This window comes from Mustela putorius, unplaced genomic scaffold, assembly GCF_011764305.1.
Source record: "Mustela putorius furo isolate JIRA1106 unplaced genomic scaffold, ASM1176430v1.1 tig00000095_pilon_pilon_pilon, whole genome shotgun sequence".
Classification (NCBI taxonomy): Eukaryota; Metazoa; Chordata; class Mammalia; order Carnivora; family Mustelidae; genus Mustela; species Mustela putorius.
This window is the reverse complement of record NW_025421280.1, coordinates 22,927,135-22,948,496: the sequence shown is the minus strand read 5'-3', so window position 1 is coordinate 22,948,496 and position 21,362 is coordinate 22,927,135. Positions and strand designations below refer to the sequence as shown.

At 44.6% G+C, this 21,362-nt stretch overlaps 1 protein-coding gene across 1 annotated transcript in view; it reads right to left on the bottom strand.

Annotated features, from left to right (window-relative positions):
* Nucleotides 1-14: 14 nt before the first annotated feature.
* Nucleotides 15-21,362, bottom strand: part of PRKAR2A (protein kinase cAMP-dependent type II regulatory subunit alpha) — a 146,769-nt gene continuing 125,421 nt past the window's right edge. The window contains exon 12 of the mRNA XM_045080211.1: nt 15-100. The gene's annotated coding sequence lies outside the window, so the exon portion shown is untranslated. The remainder of the gene's footprint in view (nt 101-21,362) is intronic.

Sequence of the window (21,362 nt, the reverse complement as noted above, 5' to 3'; positions counted from 1 at the left end):
GAGGCGGCGGGGTCCAGCGGCCAGCGCGTCCTCCGTCTGTCGTCTGTCCGTGCGTCCGTCTGTCTGGCCTCAAGTCCTCGGTTGCGCGGGCCAGGACGCTCTGCCAAAAGCAAAGAGACAATAGCATTGGACGCGGCCTGGGAACCGCCGTAGAACCGCGAGCACTTCAGCAGAAAAACAGCGCGAGCTCAGGCGGGGCACTGCCCACGCCGCCTACCCGGGCCCCGCCTCCTCACTCAGAAACAAACAGCCAGAGCTACAGCGGGGCGGGGCCAGATTCCGACTCGCAGGGACTGGCCCCAGGTGTCCTCAAACAGCCCGTGCCCTCCACTAGGCGGGAAAAATGCAAGCCACGATATGGTAAAGTCCCATTTCACACCTAATAATTCAGATTAATTTTTACCATTTTCTCTTTTAAAAAATATTTTATTTACTTGACAGAGAGCGAGAGCAGGAACACAAGCAGGGAGAGTGGCAGAGGGAAAGCAGGGCTCCGGGCGAGCAGGGACTCCTATGTGGGGCTCAATCCCAGGACCCCAGGATCACGACATGAGCTGAAGGCAGCCGTTTAACGACTGAGCCACCCAGGCGCCCCATAATCCTTACCATTTTCTGGTAAGACTAACTTCATTTTTTAAAAGATTTTGAGAGAGAGAAAGTGCGCATATTCGCCAGCGCACGAGCTGGGAAAGGGGCAGGGGCAGGGGCAGAAGCAGAAGCAGGCTTCCTCCCCGCAGAACAGGGGAGTTGGCCGGGGGACTCAATCCCAGGACCTCGGAATCACGACCTGAGCGGAAGGGAAGTGCTAAACGGACTGAGCCACCCAGACGCCCCCATACATACATATTTTTAATACTTTTATTTTTTTAGAGTAGTTTTAGGTTCAGAGCAAAAAATGAGAGGATGATAAGTGCCCACAGAAACACCTGCCCCCACACATGCCATTGCCTTCCCGGTTATCAATATCCCCCATCAGAGTTGTAGGTTTGTTATAAAAGACGATGAAACCTACATTGACTCATCATCCTAGATTACATTAGGGTTGTTAGTCATTAATTATGTTTTTATAAAATGCAGTTTAAGGGAAAACCTGCTTACTCACCATCTGGTAAGATTTACTCCCCCAGGGTGTCCACTCCTCCCCCTCAACCCTAAGGCCAAAGACAAGCCCCATTAACCTTATTAACAGTGGAGCTCTGGCCTGGCGTTAATCATTAACGTCTGTATCTAAAAACAACCGATCAGGGCTGGCTAACTCCTTTTAAAAAGATACACAGTGTTCTAGGTCACTGACTATTTTTATCAGTTCTATCCTGATCTCCAAAAGCTGGGGCACACCATTAAGCCAAAGCTGCGCTCCTGGAGTAATCAGGGCTCCCATCCTCTCCTGAGGTTCAGGGCCTTAGACCTGACTTTGCATCCCTAAACACCCCAGATCTCAGCAAAGCAACCTCTATGCAACTGACTTCAAGGGACTTCATGCTAGTTCTCTGTTTTCAGTCTGTAATTTACAGACTACACAGCTGCTACTAGCACTTCTTATAGGGTGTGGGGCATTGCCATTATCTGTAGGGTTCTTAATTGAGAACTCTTCCAGTTCCCATTACCCCAAGTGATATACTGGTGATGAGAACAGGTCTGCTGAAGATGTGCCCACTGTCCTCTAGGGTGAGTAAAGCACCTACTACGTGCTGGCTCATTACAGAAACTTACCTCATTTGGTCCTTGGGATACTTTCTGTGAGGAAGACACTATTCTCTCTGTTACAAACAATGAAGCTAATTTGGGGAAGTGAGGAAACTCATCCAGGGCCAGGGACAATAAGCCACAGCTCCCAAATGAACCTCAATCTGTTGGAGGACCTTACGGGGCCACTTCTACGTCCCAGAGTCTTTAAAACTAGTGCCCTGATACAGCACTCCTCTTATGTTACATGGGACATTTAGCCTGGTGAGAGGGTGCCTTCACCATGCATATTTTCTCTTTATATACATAACCTCTTTTAGAGTTTAAACCGATTGCTAATCTCTTTTTAGAAGGATCTGACTGTGGGTCCCAACTGGACTCAAGGATTAGGACTCAATAAGCTTTCCTATACGCAGAGATAAAAACCAAAGGTCCTGATTTCTCTCCTGGCACCACCTTCTCATGACCACAGAAGCCCTCAGCAGGACATGTGCTGAGGAGGTTTCTAAGCTCCAAGGATGAGTACATTCCAGCCATTTCCAGACCCTCTCCAGAAGGTGGAGCTCTGAGACACTTGGCCACACCAGCCCTTTCTTCGGGTCTACACAGACTAGTTCATACTAATCCACTGAAAAGACCTCTGGAGTAGGAGCAATACCAAAGAAAAGCTACTGTACTGACTCACAGTCGGTCTGCCAGAACCCAAGCACAAACCAGGTACCAAGATTATTTGTCAATGCACAAGACACCCCTCATGGACCAGGCTTTAGAAACACAATCCAAGCCTTTCATTAAAGTATAAACTGCTTTTGTCGTCAGAGTAATATTAATACCAATGCAAATCCCTTTCCAACTCTGTTCAAACTTCCTTTAAGTGTATTCAGTTAGGTGGAAGAATCTCTCTCTGGGCATCTCTCTCACCCATCCTTACCCTAAAGCAAAATTTACAACAAAAACTGGTCCTTCAAGGCAACTCTCTGGAGTAAGGTGCATAGGGGTGGATGGAGGCCACCAGGCCTGGTGAACGTCTCCATCACCTCCTCCCAGGTCCTCAGTGTACTCATTAGCTGCTGGGTATGATGTGGCACCTTGCCATCCTCCCCCCAGCACCCAACTCTGGCAGTCCGCAGGACACTGCTCCCTGGAGAATCATCATCATCTTGGGTAGAGAGGCAAGAAAAATAAGGCTAATCCTTGCCTGAGCCAAGCTGATGACAGAGAAAACTGCCAAATATGAGCTGGGAGTTAGGGAGACAACGGATTACTGTGTAGTTAGGTGGAGCCAGATTCTAGTCCCAGTTCAGCCACTCAATTGCTTGGAGATCATCTCCAAGTCCCTGGTTCCCTCTGGGTTCTGGTTTTCAGGTTTGTAAAATGGAGAAGAGAGGCATGGAGTAGACCTCTACTGTGTGCGTGGTATAATGCGATTAGTGAGCGGTAACTAGTTGTTTTAATCAAATAGGAAAAAATAGTAAATATAATTGCATTGTACATATAAGGTAAGTCCTATTTTATGATTCTTTCATTAAAAAAAAATTTTTTTTGAAGATTTTATTTATTTGAGAGAGAAAGAGGGAGAGATTGAGAGAACGAGTGGGAGGAGGGGCAAAGGGAGAGAAGCAGACTCCCTGCTGAGCAGGGAGCCCAATGTAGGACTGGATCCCAAGACCCTAGGATCATGACCTGAGCCAAAGGCAGATGCTTAACTGACTGAGCCACCCAGGCACCCCATTTAAAAAAAAAAAATTTAAAAAGATTTAATAGAGCACACGTGCACAAGTAGCCAGAGCAGCAGGCAGAGGGAAAGGGAGAGGGAGAGGGAGAAGCAAAATCCCTGCTGAGCAGAGAGCCTGATGCCAGGGCTCAATCTCAGCACCCTGGGATCATAACCTGAGCAGAAGGCAGATGCTTAACTGACTGAGCTACCCAGATGCTCCTTTGTGCACCCCTGTTTCAATTATGTTTAGTCTTTCAATATGAACGTTAGGTATGGCTTCACCATACCACATATTTCTCACATTTGGGGTTGCTGATGAAGAAGTGGAGCTTTTGTTCTAGCTTCCCTTAGAGGCTGCATCTCTGTGGGAAAATGAAGGATCAAATTTCCTAAGGATTACACACAGCAGATCCGCTCCCTCTCTAATGGCCTCAACCAGGCCAAAAGAAAAGTGCCCAAAAACCTGTTCTTTTTCACCTACTACTCTGTCCCACACGTGGTTTGAGCTCTCAATGATTTTTAAACATCCGAGGTCTAAGGCCCAGTGTCCCAGGAATCCTGAAGTATTAGAAGTTACTGAGAAGCCCATGCAAAATGTGTGGGCTCTGTGCCTAGGGACAGGGGGAATAACCACAGAATACGGTCTTCAGATTTAGCATCTATTTTAGCCTTCCACATCGTCTCACATTGGTCCATGAAACTATGAACAGGTAAGGAAAACAGAATATAACTCAGCCTAAGACAGGAGGACATAGATTTCCTCCACAGCTCATCCCCCTAAATCTGTCAGACTGGTTTAAGGATCTGCTGGAAACAATGCTTTAATATCCTTGCTTCTAAAATACTGCGGACTGGGGCGCCTGGGTGGTTTCAGTGGGTTGAGCCTCTGCCTTCGGCTCAGGTCATGATCTCAGGGTCCTGGGATCGAGCCCCACATCTGGGCTCTCTGCTTGGCAGGGAGCCTGCTTCCCCCTCTCTCTCTGCCTGCCTCTCTGCCTACTTGTGATCTCTGTCAAATAAATAAATAAAATCTTTAAAAAAATAATAAAATAAAATACTGCGAAGAGTGGCGCCTATGTAGCTCAGTTGGTTAACTGACTTCGGCTCAAGTCAGGATCCAGGATGGAGTCCTGGCATGTGGCCCCTTGTTGGGCTTCTCCCTTTCCCTCTGCCCTCCCCATTCATGCTCTCTCTCTCAAACAAATAAAATCTTTTAAAAATTTTAAAAAAATAAATAAATACTTCAAATAAAACAATGACTCATGAAAACCCGTAAGCTCACTCATCTAGAATTTAGTTAATGAGGCCACAAATGTGGTCTGCTGGGGCCACCTACTTTGCCTCAAGAAAAGCCCCAGGGTTGGACAGTCACAGGGGATGGTGTGAGGCACACCAGCCTGATGGTGGAAAAACAACACTCACCATTCACACCTCCTCTCCGTGAGCGTGAGCCGCAGGGCCACCACCATACAGCATCTGCATACAACCCACAACTACACAATCCATGACTATACCACCAACATCACTGAAACTCTTAAACACTGTTGGTAGGAACGCAAAAAAAAAAAAAAAAAAAAGGTGGTACAGCCACTTTGGAAAACAGTTTGGCAGTTTCTTAGAAAGTTAAACAAATACTTATTATATGACCCAATAATCCTATTCATAGGTATATGCCTAAGAGAAATGAAATCCAATGTCCACAGACTTGTACATGATCTCAGAGGCACTACTTACAATAGCCAAAAGGTGGAAACCCAAATATCCATCAAATGGGTGAATGAATAAACAGACTATGGTACATCCATATCATGCAACAGTATTCAGCAATAAAAGGGAATCTTGATTCATTATAAAGATTCATCATAAAAGCACGCAAGTGAAAAAAGCCAATCATATATTATATGATTAGATTTATAAGAAATGCTAGAAAAAGCACAACTCTAAAAAGTAGATTAAGCAGCTGCAGAGGTAGGAGAATAGGACTGACCACAAGGGGACTAAGAGAACTTTCAGGGGTAATGAAAATGTTATATGCTGTGACTGGGATACTAATTACATGACTGCATAAATTTGTCAAAATTCATCAAATTGGGCTTAAAATTGATGAGTCCTATTGTATATAAATTATACCTCAGTATAATTTATAGGGATTAAATTTTTTCTTACACTTTTTAATTTACCTTATTTTCATAAGTACATATTATTTTAATAATCACAAAAAAAAACAGACTTAAAAAGATCACATTAGGGTGCCTGGGTGGCTCAGTGGGTTAAAGCCTCTGCCTTCAGCTCAGGTCATGATCCCAGAGTCCTAGGATTGAGCCCCGCATAGGGGTCTCTGCTCAACGGGGAGCCTGCTTCCCTCATCTCTCTGCCTGCCTCTCTGCCTACTTGTGATCTCTGAATGTCAAATAAATAAATAAAATCTTATAAAAAAAAAAAGATCATATTAGCTGTTAAATAGCTTCTATATGCAAATGCTTTGGTTGAGATTTACCTTCCCATCCATTCTAACTGGGCTCATTTGCCTCACACTGAGCATCTTGAGACACTTCTGCCAAGATGCCTGGGTCACCATCTTGGTCAAAGGAAGGACTCCCCCTTTCCGTGAAGGCACTCCCAGATGGTACAGACTTTCAGAGACAGCCATGTTTTCCCTTATAAATCCATGACACCCACTGCTAAATCTAAAGGCATTTGCTCACTCTGAAAACCCAATTTTTATCAGGGTCTTAATATTTAGCAGACTTCTACCAGTTGCATGGTTATCTTTTTAAATTCTTATAAAGTCAAAGCAAAAGCATCCTTTACAGACAAACAAGCAGAACAGAAGCATAAAGGTGCAATAAGCCTTTCTGTAAAATCCATAAGGAAACAAAAATCAGCATCAAATCTTCTATTACTCTAGCTTCCTTGTTATTTTTCAAGCATGCCTGAAATATGCCTACCTCAGGGCCTTTGTGCTTGCCATTCCCTCTGCTTGGTACATTCTTTTCCCAGGCATCCCTCTGGCCCGCTCTCTTACCTCCTTCAGCTCTTTATGCAAATGTCACTTCTTTAATGAGGTCCTCCTAAGCTACCCCATCTGAAAGGACCATACCTCCTTGTTTACACTCCCTAATACACCTTGCTTTATTTCTCTATAGCACTTATCACCATCATCTAACATATTACATGTCTTCTTTGTCTTATTTATTTTTTGTATCCCCCATCCTGACCCCACCAGAAAACAAAGTCCATAAAATCAGAGATTTCTGACTGCTGTGTTCACTGCTGAAATCTCTAGAGTCCAGAACACCAGCACAGAGAAGGTACTTCACAGGATATGCCTCTAGTCACTACTGCGTCATGAAAACCTGCTGTACACAGATAACAGAAGACTCAAAAGGCACCCACTGCAATTATCCAAACCCAAACTAATCATACAGCGAGTACAACTATTAAAATGAGGCATGCAACACACCTGACCAAATGTATTCTGAGCACTGAACTAGTGTTAATTTTGTATTTATAATTCCCCATCTATCAAGCTGCATTAACTGGGGAGTATAAATGAAGGATCCTGCACCTAAAGACTCATCTGGGACCTGGTGCTGTGGAAACATTTCATGGAAACAAAACTTAAGCTCCTAATGCAATGACCATCTCTTAGAAAATTCTCTCTTGCAGAAAATCAGGCAAGAAAAGAATGGTCATTCAAGAATAAACTTTTAAAATGTGGCCTCGGGGGCACCTGTGTGGCTTTAGGTCGTGATTCCAGAGTCCTGGGATCAAGCCCCGCATCGGGCTCCCTGCTAAGCAGGAAGCCTGCTTCTCCTTCTCCCACTCGCCCTGCTTGTGTTCCCTCTCTCGCTGCGTCTCTCTCCCTCTCTGTCAACTAAATAAATCTTCAAAAAAAAAAAAAAAAAAAAAAAAAAAACGGTGGCCTCAGGGCATCTGACTGGCTCAGTTGGTGGACAGCAGGACTCTTGATCTCGTGCCCCACACTGGGTATAGAGATTACCTTAAAAAAAAAAATGTAGCCTCAAGAAGATTAAAATTCTGTAACTTAAAACAAATATACTAACTAGCATTCAGAAATTATGTGTTGGTACTGAGTTCACATCCCAAACACCCAAGGTTTTCAGGTTGCAATGTTATCATTAAAAGAATTATCCAGGGGCGCCTGGGTGGCTCAGTGGGTTAAAGCCTCTGCTTTCGGCTCAGGTCATGATCCCAGGGTCCTGGGATCGAGCCCCACATCGGGCTCTCTGCTCAGCAGGGAGCCTGTTTCCTCCTCTGTCTCTCTCTCTGCCTGCCTCTCTGCCTACTTGTGATCTCTGCCTGTCAAATAAATAAATAAAATCTTTAAAAAAAAAAAAAAAGCCTCTGCCGTTGGCTCAGGTCGTGGGAGAGTCCTGGGATTGAGCCCTACCATTGGGCTCTCTGCTCCGCGGGGAGTCTGCTTCCCCCTCTCTCTCTCTGCCTGCCTCTATGCCTACCTGTGATCTCTGTCAAATAAATAAATAAAATCTTTGGAAAAAAAAAAAAAAGAAAGACAATTACCCTGGGGCACCTGGGTGGCTCAGTCAGTTTAGCATCTGCCTTCCGCTCAGGTTATGATCCCAGAGTCCTGGATCAAGCCCCACACAGACTCCCTGCTTGGTGGGGAGTATGCTTCTCCCTCTGCCTGCTGCTACTGTTGCTTGTGTTCTCTCTCGCTCTCTCTCAAATAAATAAAATCTTTAGAAAAAAATAATAAATAAATAAAAGATAATTATCTCCATCTTTTTTGCAGGCAAAGCAAAGAAAGGCCATGGGTTGGTGGTGGGTCTCTGCTGAAGGCCCCCTTCAGCAACACTGGTGGGTCTGCCCTCCAGCTTTTAATGAGGTGTCTTAGCAAGACAATGCAGAAGGAAAATCATTCCTCACTTTGCCTTGGATTTACCGGAAGGCTGGGTAAAATGACGCAGAACTCCTGGTAACGAAATGAATATACAAAAAGGAGTTTTAGCAAAATAACACCAGGAAGGAAGAGGAAAGCTATCAATGTTTGTCTTGTGGGCTGACCAAGGATAAGGGCTGACCAGACTGACCCATCTGGGTACAGGGCATTGAACTAACACCAACCTCAGGAAAACTTCTACCACTGTGCCACAGAGTTTAAGCCCCGTCAGGACATTTCCCCCTCAACCTTTTTTTTTAAAATATTTTATCTTTAAGTACTCTATATACCCGATTGTGGGGCTCAAACTCGTAACCCTGCAATCAAGAGTTGCACACTCCATGGACAAAGCCAGCCCAGTGCTCCCGGTCCCCAATCAAGACATCTCTTATACCCCATTGTGAAAGTACTTACTCCCATGTCTAGCAGAAGAGTGCCATGATGGCCTATCAGGATATTACGAAAAGTCTGCTTACTAATTTTATGATTTTTAAGCAATATGAGAAAATTGTTTAAAAGCAAGATATAAAATTGTATAAGCTATTATTATCTAAACTAGGTCCAAAGAATTACAGAGGAAAAGACTAGCAGAAAGTCCCAGCTATGCCACTGAATCATATATTTAAAAATGGTTAAAATGGGGCGCCTGGGTGGCTCAGTGGGTTAAAGCCTCTGCTTTCGGCTCAGGTCATGATCCCGGGGTCTCTGCTCAGTGGGGAGCCTGCTTCCTCCTCTCTCTGAATGCCTCTCTGCCTACTTGTGATCTCTGTCTGTCAAATAAATAAATAATAAAATCTTTTTTTTAAAAAAATGGTTAAAATGGTAAATTTTATGTTATGTATATTTTACCACATACACAAAAACTAAAAACAAAGTACCAGCTACTCACAGGGGTCATGGCTGCCTGCCCCCTTCCAAAGCCCTGTAGTCACTGCATTAAAAATGTTGAAAGCCTTCAAGTCTCCCAGCTCACCTATGAAAGAAACTTGATACAGATTTCCCAAATTTGACAACAATCCTAAAAATTTATATGGCACAGATGAATTAGGAAGTTAAAAGAAAGTGTTCTAATGGGGTATCTGGGTGGCTCAGTGGGTTAAGCCTCTGCCTTCGGCTCAGATCATGATCTCAGGGTCCTGGGATTGAGCCCTGCATCAGGCTCTCTGCTCAGCGGGGAGCCTGCTTCCCCCCCAACCTCTGCCTGCCTCTGCCTACTTGTGATCTTTGTCTCAAATAAATAAAAAAAAATTTTTTTTTTTAAAAAGTGTTCTAAGTTGTCAATAATAGAAAGAAGATGGCCATCAACCTAGGGAAGCAACTGTGTGTCCTTTCTATAGAAATATCAGAATACTGTTGTCACAGAAGAGGCAGTCAAAACGCTGCCCCAAAATGTAGGGGAAAATACTGCAGGTTGTAGTATTTTTCTGCTTTTTGAAATGCGAACTTCTGATTTCTTTTTTCAAACTAAACAAATATTCTCTGCCAAAGCAGCAGAGCCCGGGAGACCAGACACAGTGCTCCGCATCAATTCGACACCTATGCCTGTGGTCCAACACTGGGTGTTTATTTTCTCCTTCGTTAACATTTTATTCTAGTTTTAATAAAGGAAAAGCTCTAAGTTGTCCATAAAATTATTTCATTAAAGCCACAATAATGCAGATCCTTCCCCCAATGCTTAGGGACAAGTAAAACATCAGATTCTGTGCCAAAAATCCAGACGAGCTTTTCTGTAAGGGAAACAGCAGCCTCTCGGATGCTTCTCTAGATCCACCAGCATGACCACACTGCCTGATCTCTCTGCCTCTGATCAGATTTCTGGAATGAAAGACTAGTGGGTCCCAAGATGGAAGAAAATGAGAAGGAGCTTTCAGCCTACCGACAGGTACGTTCATCAGAGTTACACTGCTAAATTACAAAGTTATAGCAACTTAAAAAGCTTTTTCTAGGGATGCCTGGGTGGCTCAGTGAGTTAAGTGTCTGCCTTGACTCAGGTCATGATCCCAGGGTCTGGGGATAGAGGCCCGTATCAGGGTCCTTGCATAGTGGGGAGCCTGCTTCTCCCTCCACCTGATGCTCCCCCTGCCTGTGCTCTCTGACAAATAAATAAATAAAATCTTTTTTTAAAAAAAGCTTTTCTGGGGCTTCTGGGTGGCTGAGTGGATTAAGCCTCTACCTTCGGCTCAGGTCATGATCTCAGGGTCCTGGGATCGAGCCAGCAGGGAGCCTACTCACACCCCCTCCCCGTCTGCCTCTCTGCCTACTTGTGATCTCTGCCAAATAAATAAATAGACTCTTAAAAAAAAAAAAAAAAAAGGCAGCTTTTTCTAGCTAAAACTGTAGCACCACTCCTTCAAGGAAGTTGAAATTATTAACTCTGGTGTCACACATCCTATCAGAGTATCATTTTCTTATAAAGAACTAAATGTATTCCATACACACACCCAGAATTTTTCAGTCCTCCTTAAAAAGCCCATTACCCCTCTCTGAAGGGCGATCCATCCCTTCCATCTCCTCCTCGGTGCAGTCCAGGACTCCCACCACCCTGTAGGGAACATACACAACAGAAACATACAGAAATGACCACCTCACATTGCAGCTGAAACGGCCATGAGGTCTCAATCTGAGGGACTTTCCTACTTTGAGTCACAGTTCTCTCTTATGCCAACAAGTCCACTCACTGGCTTTAGGCAAGATTATACGCTCTCTGAAGGTAGTCGGTGTTTAACCCTACTCCTCTCTCAGCTGGCTTCCAAACCAAATGAGACACGTGAATGTATACTCTGAAACACAAGAGCCAAAACTGATTCAGTCCTCATGGGCAACCGCAGAACCCGAGCACCCCTGACCTGCCTAGGCCAGCACCCCAAGTGCTGTACCTGCTGATGAAGGGACAAGGTGTGTCCTGCACTGCACCAGGTCCTGTGGCCAAGGGGCACAATTTCCTCTGGCTTCTTGCAAAAAACCCCACTCAGGTAAATACGTTCCTCAAGGGTCTACAAAGTGGCCCCGGGTCTACAAAGTGGCCCCGGCTCACAGCACCAATCTGGAAGCTTTTTTTTTTTTTTTTTTTTAAGATTATGTATTTGAGAGTGACAAAGAGTTGGGGGGAGAGGGAGAGAAAGCGTCTCAAGCAGACTTCCTCCTGAGTGTGGAGCCCAATGCCAGGAGCCCAATGTGGGGCTCAATCCCATGACCTTAAGACTGTGACCTGAGCCTACACCAAGAGTAGGATGGCACTGAATAAGCCACTCAGGCATCCCCCAATCTGGCAGCTTTCATCACAAACCACTCTGCAAAGTGTCAGTGTTCCTCCATGACCAGCAAGAAAAGAATGAGCCACAGGTATGAGAAAAGTCCTGACAGTGGTACAGGTCACAACACTATGCCACTTGCCAGTCATCCTCCAGAAATCCTAAGATTTCTTTCCAAAATAAAGCATAGCAAAATATTTACTATATTTATTTCGAGATAATCAAGTTCAAATACACGCACAGTTCTGAAGCAAATCAGATGCTAACTCCTTCAGAATCACCCCAGCTTGTGCGAAGGGCAGTGATTTCAGTCACTCAAGAGCACATCTGAGGACTGGGAAGGAAGGCCAATGGGGGCACTTCCACTTTTGACACCTTACCTTTTTGTTCCCTTTCTTTGTCTATACAAAGAGCCTCCTGTATTTTTTAAAGTAAAAACACTCTTCTGAGAGTGCAAACAATCATTCCTGGAAGAGGACCAGCCTGTCCCCTCCTTTCCCACCCCTCACCTGCCCTAGACCGGCTGGCCACGTCCATCAGTCTTTCAGAGTCCAGAGTCTGTCACATGCCACACCTGGGACCTCTGCAGGGTTCACTCTTCCAAATGCCCCAGGACCCTGCATCTGAGGCTTACAGTCCTCCCCTGGCCTCCCAAGGGAGGTGCAGCATCCCCATCAACCCACAAGCCCTCATGCATGCAACCCTGGGAAGGTGTTACTGTGTCTGTCCCATAAGGCCTAGCACAGGTACTACAAAGGGCAGGGGCACCTCAAAGGACCTGGGGGAAAAGATACTTGTGTTCCCATACTCTCTGGTAAGAACACAGAGCAAGAAAAACCCAAACCCTTAGCAGGGAGTTGGCAACCAACTTCACTATCTCTCCTCTAGAGGCACTCACCTCAGAAAACAGACACTGTTCATGGAAGGACACCTTTCACTGCCTTACATGAGTACAGCATAAAAGCAGAAAACCTGAAAATGTTCATGAAGAACTGACTAATTTAGGAGGACCATAATCTCAGCAATGTGCAACTGAATGGTTTAATAGTGGTGTATGCCTTCCCTGTTGGGTCGTTCGAGCTCATAAAAATATACCTTCTGCAGTCAAATACATTACATCCACCCTTCTTCTTCCTTTGTTGAGTAACTCCAGGTAGTCTCTCAAGGAAACAGTCTTGACTCTGTTTAGCATGAAAACCAACATGTGCTGGTCCACACATCTCCACAGAGCACCCTGTAAAAGCAGCTCAAATGAGACCTCCACAGAGACTTAGCATCACTTCTTGCTCATTAGAGGGGAGGACTGAGCTAAGGTGCAATCCTCAGAAACCAAGTTTCAAGCACATTGAACAAATAGCCATCAGAGTGAAAGCTGGCAGGCTCGGAGCTAGGTTAACCAAACGTTGCTGCAGCCTTAGCAACGACACCAAAGTTGCACAGATGTGGGATCTCAATCCCAGATAAAAAGGCAGGAAGGAGGGTTGCAGCAAATCCCTACCTAGCATTAGTTTTACACTTGTAAAACAAAAACAATCTACTATTCTTATAAAATAAGCTTTGAAGGGAGGTGCAAGATTTTTACGTCCCCTAAGACAGTAAGATGGAACTCACACAGTCCATGGGGCCTCTCATTTCCCAGTGTGCAGCTGGGGCTAGAAAAGCCTGGAGCAGAAACAGCAGTACTAGACTTTCTGGCTTCTAACACATCTTACTTCATGAAAAGAAATACAATCTTCCTTAGGCCTGGGATGAGACACTCGATTTCTAAAACACATCTGAGTGTCTCCAGTAACATAAATGGATGGATACACAGAACCAACAGTACTAAATGATCTCCCGGTTTGATCAACTATGATTTTCAGTCAAATACATGCACAAGAGTTCAAACAACCAAATAAACCCAGCAGTGCAGAGAAAGTTTGTGAAAGAGGTCCAACTGGCCCAGACTGACCTCAGTTGTCCCACGGAGTTTATGACAGCAGGTACTGAAACTCCTTCTCTAAACCACAAGGGTTTCAAAAACATTACCCAAAGCCTGACATCTTCCGTCCGGAGTGGGATGAGATCATCCTGGCAATGGCAACAACAACAAAAACCCAAGTGAAAGAGTGAAAGACCTACCATAGTAAGGGTCCCATGAGCAACTGCTGGAAGTGTTGTTTCTGTTTTCCCGGGGGCAGGGTGCTGTAGGTGCAAACCATACAGCTTCAGCAACAGCTACACTTCACAAACATTTAAAACCAAATCAAGGCACAACTCCTCTGTTCAAACATTTGTTTGTTTACACGTGTTTTGCTACCTGTTCTGACCTGGAGACTACATTTAGGAGCTATCACCCTCCCAACTATTTCAATCTTAACTAAGTGGCATCTTAGTGGCATTAAATACAAAGACTCTTTCTTGTTACTAGAATATTAACTTTTAGCCACCACATACTGATAATGCTGGTGCATTGCCATAGCTTAATCCTTACCTGTAAGACTGTATTAGTGTAATTTCAATGAGAAGAGATCCCTGTTTATGAAAATTTACACTAAAAACAAATATACAGGGGCACCTGGTGGCTCAGTGGGTTAAAGCCTCTGCCTTCGGCTCAGGTCGTGATCCCAGGGTGCTGGGATCGAGCCCCACATTGGGCTCTCTGCTCAGTGGGAAGCCTGCTTCCTCCTCTCTCTCTGCCTGCCTCTCTGACTACTTGTAATCTCTATCAAATAAACAAAATCTTTATAAACACACACACACACACACACACATATATATATATATATATACACACATACACACACACACACAGGGGCACCTGGGTGGCAAGGGCAGTTAGGTATCTGCCTTTGGCTCAGGTCATGGTCCCAGAGTTCTGGGACTGAGCCCTGCATTGGGCTCCCTGCTTAGTGGGAAGCCTGCTTCTCCCTCTCCCACTCCTCCTGCGTGTGTTCCCTCTTTCACGCTCTGTCAAATAAACAAAATCTTAAAAAAAAAAAAAAAAAAACCCAACCAAACAAAAACATATCATCTTGAAACAGACTGGAGAAAAGGTCTATAAACAGAAAATGAATCCAAGGTGCATCTGAGCTAGACGCGGACCACAGATGCTCAAGTCCAAGACAGTCTCTCTGGGTAAGATGTCCTCATTTCCCCTCCAACCCTCCATGTAAAATGGCAAAATGGTAATGTGCTACAGCCTCCCCGTCCCAAGGCAACCACCTCTGGGGCAAACTACTACAACCAACAGCAGGAAGAGCTTGCTTCCTCCCTCCATTTCCAGGGCTTAACTGAGTGCAGTGGTGGCCTTTACAACAGGCCAAAGTGAGCAGAGTTTCAGAACGACCTAATGGCCAGTGGGGAGGGGAGCTATACTGGGATGAGGGACATAGGATTCCTTCTGGGATGCATTGTAAGGTAAGTGAACCACAGCTCAGTAAAGCTGTTATATAGAAAAAAAAAAAAATCAACACAGTTAACAGGGTCACACTGAAGAGATCACAGCCAGCTCAGGGTAGAGGCTCTAATGATAATGTCACACCTCTGCCACCAAGAGTGAAGATCAAGTGCTCAGGAGAGCACCTCCAAATGTGGCTATGACAACACCAAAGATGCACGCAGACAAACTGCAACAGAATTCTCAAAATATGTGAGTAAAAAAATCTAACTTCTAAAGGAACACGTTGGGGGCGCCTGGGTGGCTCAGTGGGTTAAGCCACTGCCTTCGGCTCAGGTCATGATCCCAGGGTCCTGGGATCGAGTCCCGCGTCGGGCTCTCTGCTCAGCAGGGAGCCTGCTTCCTTCTCTCTCTCTGCCTGCCTCTCTGCCTACTTGTGATCTCTCTCTGTCAAATAAATAAATAAAATCTTTAAAAAAAAAAAATAAAAATAAAGGAACACGTTGTTTTAGATAATAACTAAATGAGTATGTGCAATTAAAAACAATATTGTAGGAGGGGCGCCTGGGTGGCTCAGTGGGTTAAGCCGCTGCCTTCGGCTCAGGTCATGATCTCAGGGTCCTGGGATTGGTCCCGCATTGGGCTCTCTGCTCAGCAGGGAGCCTGCTTCCTCCTCTCTCTCTCTCTCTCTCTGCCTGCCTCTCTGTCTACTTGTGATCTCTCTCTGTCAAATAAATAAATAAAAAATCTTAAAAAAAAAAACACAAAAAAACCCCCAATATTGTAGGAAAGTCAACTTCCAAGTACATCTAAGTTTATACACTTTTGAATTGTATCAAAAAAATTCTTTTACGTGTGCCTGGGTGGCTCAGTGGGTTAAGCCTCTGTCTTCAGCTCAGGTCATGGTCTCAGAGTCCTCCTCTCTCTCTGCATGCCTCTCTGCCTATTTGTGATCTCTCTCTCTCTTTCAAATAAATAAAATCTTTTAAAAAAAAATTCTTTTAAATCTCAAATTCAGGCCTGCCTGAATATCCCAGGGTATATACATGGTGCTTTACCTCCTCCTGGTGACTGTGTTCATCTATAAACCAGACATGGTCCAGTTTTACAGAGGTGCTCTGAGGCAGGAACAAGAGTAAAACACCTAGCCGCCTGCCTGGCTATCCTCTGCCCACTGCCCTACAGCTCCTGCAAAGAGTCCATGGGGAGACGGAGGTCAAGGAGGGACCGATGGTACAGGAGCGGATAAGGGCATACTAAGCTTGTGCTCCTGGAAGGAAAGAGAAGAGCGGAGGCTTCAATGCCAGGCAGAGGAACAGACTGCCATGGGACATCCTGCCTGGCCTTTAAAGAAAACCCAGATTTTTAAACCAGTTACAAGTATGATAAATTGACCACCGTTACTGGTGGCACTCTTCACCCTGCAGATCTGCTTCCATACACTCTTCTATTCTTTACATAAACAGGATCAGGTTGTGCTGTTTTGCTTTTCTCCCCCAATGAAAATCAGCTTTATTTTTCTCACCTTTTAAAAAAACTGTGATGAAATACACACAACATACAATTTGCCTTTTTTTTTTTTTAAGATTTTATTTATTTATTTGACAGAGGGAGAGAGAAATCACAAGTAGGCAGAGAGGCAGGCAGAGAGAGAGAGGGAAGCAGGCTTCCCGCTGAGCAGAGAGCCTGATGCGGGGCTCGATCCCAAGACCCTGAGATCATGACCTGAGCCGAAGTCAGAGGCTTAACCCACTGAGCCACCCAGGCGCCCCTACAATTTACCTTTTTAAGCTATTTTGTGATGTACAGTTCGGTGGCACTAAGTACACTCACAATGTTGTGCAACAACCACCACTACCCATTCCACAACTTTTTCATCTTCCCAAATTGAAACTCTGTATCCATTAAACAGTAATTGCCCAGTTCCCCTATCCCCAAGCCACTGGCAACCACCACACAGCTTTCTGTCTCTACGAATCAAATCAGACAACTCTGGTTTCTCATACAAGTAGGATCATTCAACATTTGTTCTGTTCTGCCACTGTTCCCCACTAAACTATATCCTTAGCAAAAAGGATATAGTTTAGTGGAGCCATCTGTCTCTATAGAATTCCTTTCAAAGGCAGCATATTATTCACACAAAATCATAATGTATTTTTAACTTCCCTAACTGACACTAGTTTATCACAATAATAATGCAGTTGAGTGTCCCTGTAGCGGTCTTTGCACTCTTCTGGAAGTATTTCTGTAGGAAAATTCCTTAGAAGTAGAAGAATCGCTGGGACAGAGCACAGAGGTTGAACCCACTGTTTCACTCTTTTGTGTAATGCCTGTGAGCCACCAAGGATTGTGGAGCAGGGTAGTGACATTCTCTGTAGGAAAAATTAACCAGGCAGAGAGAAATAGAAAACCTGGCTTCACAGACACCCAGCGCATCTCTACTGCGATGGCATGGGGCGGACAGTGGCAGCAGGACCCAGCATTTACAGGAGTCTTCTACGTTCTTACTTAAGGAGCAATCAGAGAGATACAATTCTTATACACATTAAAAGCCTATGTGAAAAAGGAGGTTTGAGAGAAGAAAAAAATTTAAGCTTCTTAGAAAGCTCTCAAGCTACTCTGTTACATGCTATCCTATAGACGTGTTTCAGGTAACTTGTGGGCTCATGAATTTAGAATCTGGGTATTTGAAGATATCAAAAGCAAAGGTAAAGAGGAGAAGGCAACACTGCCTTCACAGTCCTGAGCCTGGGAGTTTGCAGGCGGAAGGAGATGAAAGCAAGAGTACCCCTAACAGAACTGCAAGCTCTAGGAGGCCATCAGGATCAAGACCAAGCTGGTCTCTCCAGCCTGTCCCAGAACGGGCTTCCTTCTCTCATGGGTTCTCTCCTCCTTCATCCCTGGGGCGGGAGGTAGGAAACAGTCCTGACAACTCAAATTCTCCTGCCTCCTCCAGTGTACCCACAGAGCTTTGTGCCCAATCCCCACAGGGAATTAAGGAAGGATGGGTGAGAATCGAGAAACAGGATTTGGTAGATGGTTAGGTGGTGTACCACTTTTCTTAACCCTTCAGGGGTTACTGGCCCCCTGGAGAATCTGAGACATCTGTCTGTGGGTCTCTCCTGAAAAATGCACACCCTCACTGAACTCCACATACAGACTGGAGTGTGGGCACCTGTGGACCCTATCTTCAGAACCCAATACGGGGAATCAAATTAGAGGGATGAGTCAGATATTGAGCATTCCCACGTCAGAACAAAGATGTTTTGGTTCAGGAAGTCAGAAACAGCTCAGAAGACATTTCGCTGAGCTGCAGACACTTATATATAAGGGAATGGTCAAGCACTCAAGAAATAGTCAGCAGATAGTTGGGAACAATGGGATTGAAGCTTGAGTGAACCTAACGTGGAAACAGATTGGGGGGTTACCTATAAAGGAAAGACAAAAGACACTCTAAGAGTAATGTACAAAAAAGGAAGAACGCTGGGTCGGGGACCCCATAGGTGTGAACTGCCCGGGAGCAGAGGGTGTAAGAGGAGGTCTGTAAAGAGACAAAGAGGCAGAATATCTACAATCTCCTGGAAGTCACAGAATCTCCTCCCAGTTTCACATGGAAAATCTAGGGCTCACAGTTTTGGGACTACACGACACAGAGGGAGTCAGAGGGTCTTATACTGTGTAGCCCTTTAGGTCCCTGACAGACCTTGGGTTCATGGTTTGGGGCTCAGTTATGAGGGAGCCTTGGCAAAGCCTTCACAACATCTTCACTGAAGATATACAGGAGCGACCCTTTCAAACCCAGCCACCGTAGACAAAAGGTCTCAAGCAAAGGAAGTGATCAGCAAAAGCCAGCATAGGGGAAATCCGAAAGGATAAATGACAGTTGCTTCAACAAAACAATTACAAGAAAAACAGAATGAAAAAAAAAAAACCAAAACCCAAAACCAGAATGAGACTATATAATTTAAGAAACAAAAGAGATACTTCAATCAAAAACAATGTGCAGACCTTATCTGGATCCTGATATGAACAAATCAACTGTAAAAAAATTATGGGAAAACCAGAGACATTTGACCATAACCAGGTATTCAAGTGGGGAAAAAGGTATTATCATTAGTTTTTGTAGATTCAACGGGCGGCTCCTTTTCTCTTAGAGATACACAATGAAATACTCACGGAAAAATACATCCTGAGGCTATGCCACCTAAAAAAACTCAAGTTTTGTTTGTTTGTTTGTTTGTTTTTAAGATGGGGGAAGACAGGCAGTGAGATGAAATAAGATCGACTAGGAGTCAGTAACTCCAACTGGTGATGGATGACAGACCCAATCCGACTATTCATCCACTTTGGAGACTTTCTTCCTTCAGATTCTGAGGTGGAGTATAAATTCAATTTTGGGAAAAAGGACCTTTTCTTGCTACCAGAATATACTGCAAAATATAATACTACTGGTTACTTTTACCACTCGATATCCAAGTTGGCAAAAATAGAATTATTTAAAATACAAAAACATTTTTTAAAATGTAACCAAAGAAGAGAAATCATCTGCTTACCTTCCACTGTACAAAAATGTGTTCAATGTGTTAGGGCAACTATCTCACTAGGTAAAATAACTTAAAGGGAAAATTCTTCCCCAGAGCATCCTCTTTATGAACCAAACAATGGAAAATTTTCACCTCAGCAAGCTGGCCTCAGAGGCTCAGGCTCAACCCTGTTGCCTAGATACCAGTGACATCTCCAGCCCTTACAGAAAGGAGACTGGCTAAGGTTCATCAGTCAGCAGTTGCTCCTTCCTTCCTTCTACATTCCACTGCTCCAACAGACAGGGGGTTGGTATACATACAGTGTACTGGTCTGTCACTCGTAAAGCTCCAAAACACAAAAGAAGTCTATTCCGTCTGCTAAAGTGTATTGTACAATTATATCAACTCTGGTGCTGGTTCTCGTGCCCCTGGTTCCTAACAATTCCTATGAATTCTACTCTAAAGTCACAATGCAAATAAATCAGTTGGGAGTAACAGTTAACAGTCCAACTGACTCTTTTTCCAAAGAAAAAGTTACTAAGAGATGAACTGGCTTTTTATTTTTTATTTCTTTTCTTAAGATTATTTATTTATGTGAGAGACAGCAAGCGAGAAAGAGAACACAAGTGGAAAGGGGCAGAGGGAGAGGGAGAAGCAGACTCCCCACTAAGCAGGGACCCCCCCCCCATGATGCTGGGATGCCCTACGTTGCAGGGATGGGGGGCTCCATCCAGGGACTCCAGGCCCATGACCTGAGCCAGAGGCAAATGCTTAACAGACTGAGCCACCCAGGGGTCCCTCAACTGGCTTTTTATATTGAATATGATAAAGTATTCATTTTGCGGGCTTCTAATTTTGATAGTGGCTAAATTTAAAACAATAACACCACCACCCTGAAACTTCTCTTTAAATACTTAACACCAGGTTACAGGATGCAATTACCCAAAGTCCACAGCAGCAACTTGTGTAAATAAGCATCTGAGTTCACTTAAAATGTAACCCTGCTAAAATTGTAAATACTGCAAATATTTTAAATACTAGAGTTCATCAAAATTACTGTAATCATGATGCTTTATGAAAAAAGAAAATCACAGAACTGGTGAACTGGAACACTTTTGTTAACGCTCTTCAAAAGTTTCAGTACTTTTCCTTAAAACTATCCTTTTTGAAGACTTTATTTTGTTCTGGTCTCATGTACATTTTACTCCCAAAACGTTCCATTGCAAGCAGTAACTAGCTCTATGTCCCTGGTATTTAAGAGCACTAGGTTTTGCTGTTTTCTACCTTTTGTTTTCACAACGTCTGGCCTCATTTTTCTGCTAGTGCAGCTTTCTTAACAGAGGAAACCGAGTAATACAAATCATTAGGATGGGAGGCAAAAGCAGTCTTGAAGCCAATACGAAAGAAATGAAAGCTCCACCCACGGTGAAGCTTACCGCTATTAAAGAAGCCGTCCTCTGATCCATTTTAGGACTTTTTTGGATAATAAGATGTGCAGATTGCCTCACCAGACACCCGCTGACAGGCCCAACTGGCATTCAACGCTCAAAATGGCAGCACATCTGCCGGCCCCAGGTAAACAGCACCTGAGGCGGTGGGCTGGCTCTTCCACCCGAAGACTCAAGGAGAAGCCCCCCTCAATAACCCGGGAGCCCGTGGACGCCGCTGTCCTGGGAAGTAAAGACCCAGAAGGTCTCCCCCCACAAAGACCTGGGGAAAGCTCCTCAAAGACCGGGGGAGATTCCGCACGGCCAAGATACCCGGGAGACCCCCCCTGATGACCAGAGAAGATTCTGCCCCTCAAAATCAGGAGAAGCCCCCCCCCACCGCCCAGTAACCCGAAGACATAACGCCTCTCTCAAACGACCGGGGGGTATCCGGC